The 3,541-nt window shown below is 38.4% G+C and overlaps 1 protein-coding gene across 1 annotated transcript in view; it reads left to right on the top strand.

Annotated features, from left to right (window-relative positions):
* The window catches only part of gpc5a (glypican 5a), a 125,172-nt gene that overhangs the window by 79,578 nt on the left and 42,053 nt on the right, over positions 1-3,541 (top strand). The window lies entirely within an intron of this gene.

Here is a 3,541-nt window from a genome sequence, read left to right as displayed (position 1 = left end):
GGGGGGGGGGGTCATCCAAACAAGCCGTTCTATCTGTGTAAATGTTTCCTTTACTGCTTGTCAGTCTGTCTCGAGGCTTTAGCAGCTCAGGCTCTGGGAAGCTGCTTAACAATCGCTCATCTTAGGCTGTGGGGAGGCTTTGACATTTATCACCCATTACAGTAGAGCCGCCCTTTCCTTGTCATGGGCCAGATCAACCTGTCTCCCATATTTATGACCCACTGTCTGTCGTGACCTCTGTCGAGCATCTGTCCCCTGCTGCCTGACCCTCCCACAAATACAGAGGATTCTCAACCTGAACCAGACCTCTGGTCAGTCCCTGCAGGTTTCTACAGTTTTTTTGCGTTTATTGCTACAAAATGGATTTATTTATTTTTAGTTGCTGTTTGGTGTACGTATTTTTCTTTGGGTTTCATTGTTGTAGTCCAGTTAAATGAATTAGTACAATATGCAAGCCAAGGATACAGCAACATTGAAACTTGATGTATTCTTGCTCTCGATTACTGAAAAATAGTCGTACACAATATGAAGCGGCTTAAAAGCACGGAAAATACTTAATGTAAGTACTATTCATTATATTTTATCAACAGGAATAAAATATTCCCTCAAATCATCTTGAAGAAAAGTAAAGTTTTTGGATGCCAGTCTTAATTGGGTATTCCTTTTAGAAAACTAAATAAAATCAGTCCAACCAATGTATTTTTTTTTGTGTTTATATGCAAGCACAATTCAAATATATTCCAGGTGGTTTAATCCAAAACACCTCTTCAAGCTGTAGGAGTGAATAAAGGTCACAGATAAACAAGCAACCCACTGTCCACTGAATCATTCTCCATCATCATTGTTTGTAACCAACATAGACATGTAACACTTTCAGGCACCAACTGGTGTATGACACAGGTTAATAGTCACGTGTTAATCCCTAATTTTAACAAATCCTGTGATACTGTTAGTCACAAATAAACACAATACCTTGTCTGCTAATTTAGGTAGCAGACAGAATTGTATGAGTCATCTGTGGCTAAGAGGAGTGGAAGTAAGCACAAATATCTGTTACGGAAGTATATAAGATGAATAGCAGTCCACTAGTTCAGTCAGCTAACTTGGTGTGGAATGGATTATTATTTGACTGTTAGAGATATACAGTGTTGATATTTGGCTTTTGACCTCGTCAAGCCCCAGAAGGAAGCACTAAGCTCAGCGCAGCTGGAAGTAAGGAGTAATGATAACATCCCTATATGGGCAACATGAGCTGCCAGTATGCTTCATGCTTGTTGACAGATTGGGGGGGTTGGGTTTGAACTTTTTCCTCTTGTTCTTTTTTTTTTATTTTCCACATGCCTATTAGCAGCACTTTTTGTGAGAACCACCGAGTGCAACAACATTGCCTATTTTTCGCCTCAAATGTTTTCAGAAACATATATTAATGTACTGTTTAGCTATAAACAGTCTAGCCAAAGTACCGCTCACTGGCCGGAGAAAATGTTCTCATTCTACAGCCTTTTACACTAAACACGTTGTACCGTCCCCACCCATTAAACGACTGTATAGGTTGATTGTGCAAGAAGCATAACGACCCATATTTAGTTGTTAGGCGGTGGCCTCTAGGGGTTATATTAATTATTGCGGAAGTAAACGAGGAAGTGAGGTGACGAAGCATAAGAGCAGCTTTCTCTCGGACTGTCAGGAGATATTGGATATTTCTGCAAATATGAAATTTTTTTTTTTTACAACAGTTACCAATTGCAGCTATACCCAAGTAGCCATTTTAACCTGTTGCCCTAAACCTAAGTTGTTTTTGTGGCCTAACTAAACCTTAACCATAACGTTATCACATTACACATTTATTTTTTTGGAAGGCACGCACAAACCATGTAGTCCTGTCAATAGGAGCGTCAGATCTGAAAAAGCTTCTGTGTGTCATTCTAGAGGTCATTCAAACGGCGTATGTTCTGGAGGAGTTGTTGTATGCATCCGTCACTGTCTCATTACTCTGCCCTCTGAAAAGCTCATACTAGATAGAGCTGCCCTCTTTAGAATGGTAACCAATCAAGATTGATAAATGATAACCTGTGAGCATAACACTGATGGCAATTCTGGTAAGAAATAGAAACTGTTTTATATTTTGGTCTCTTCGTACTTCAAATTTGGTCTGTACCATGTCAACACCTTACAGATGAAAAGCTATTAAAAACTTTTTGTCCAATGGTGTGGGTGTGGCATGGTGGCCATTTTGAGAATTTATTGATGAACGATAGAAGTTGTTGTAACTTTAGTGTACATTGTCCAATTTGTCAGAAATTTCTCTTGATTGACAAGAATACAGGCCTAAGGACATTTTTCGTCCAAAATTGACTTTTGATCATAAGGCTGATTTCCTCAGCGAATCAGCCTTTTATGACAAACATCATCCGATTTACATGAAATTTATAATGTGTGGTCTACATGTGTTAGGGAGCCTCCCCCTATACTTTAACCACACCCGCTTACTCAGGTCATGCCCCTTTCATAATATTTGAACGTTCTTTGTCATTGAACTCGGCAGAGAGTTTCTTTTTCATTGCTGATGGATTGACCTGCCCCCTATTCTTAAGCCGTGCCCCCTTTAATTACCAGAGTTGATAAATTTGCGACCATGATTCTACATCACAGTGGTGATGATACACAATTGATAAACATAGTTAGTTTTTATTTCAGTCTGTGTTTAAACTGGAAAGCTGTAGACACAGAAGTACATTATCAAATACAACTACAAAACAGAAACCTGCAACCATAGCAACAGGAAAAACAATCCATGAAGGTGAGATAAAAACCAATGTGCTTGAAGCTTCTCATCCAACACATGATCTATAAACAGAACTTTAAATAGCACAACTGTCATTCACAAGTCACAAGTGAATGGAATCACAGTGAGAGTGATAAAATGTTATGTGGTGCTTTGTGTTGTGATATTTTTTTTTTACAGTTTTAAGAGTTGACAATTCTTTTCACAATCTTAGACTATATAGAAGTTACAAGATTGCGTGATATATTTTCAGCTGCCATTTTATGATGAACGTGTCAGTCTATCTACGTAAATTGAGTACAGTGATATTGTCATCTTGTTCCAGGAAGTTAAACGCTATGTATAATTTAATTGGATTTCTTTCTTGGCAATTATCCATAATCCCTCTCCTTTGTGTCTTTGAGGTTTATCAGCAGAACACGCTGACGATAGATCAGAAAGATAAGGAAATAAAATGGGATGAGCTCAATACTGACAATACAGGCCTGATTTAAGGGATTATCCTAATTAAGTAGAATTACTGATTTGTGAGAATGCAATGTATGGGACAAGAATCAACAATGTGAATAGTTCACCCTTTAGAATGATTGAATGTTTAGAGACTGCAGCAGGCCATATTTTCTGCAGCGCACTCCAGATTTCTGAGTTAAAAATACAATTAGGCTCATCACCAGGGAATTTTTTAAATAACACTGTGAAAGCAGAAAACTCAGGGATCCAAGACATACCAGAGAGAGAGAGAGAGAGAGAGAGAGA

The sequence above is a fragment of the Etheostoma spectabile genome, chromosome 1 (assembly GCF_008692095.1).
Source record: "Etheostoma spectabile isolate EspeVRDwgs_2016 chromosome 1, UIUC_Espe_1.0, whole genome shotgun sequence".
NCBI lineage: Eukaryota > Metazoa > Chordata > Actinopteri > Perciformes > Percidae > Etheostoma > Etheostoma spectabile.
The sequence above is the reverse complement of the archived record's forward strand: the minus strand, read 5'-3'. Positions and strand labels throughout refer to the sequence as shown.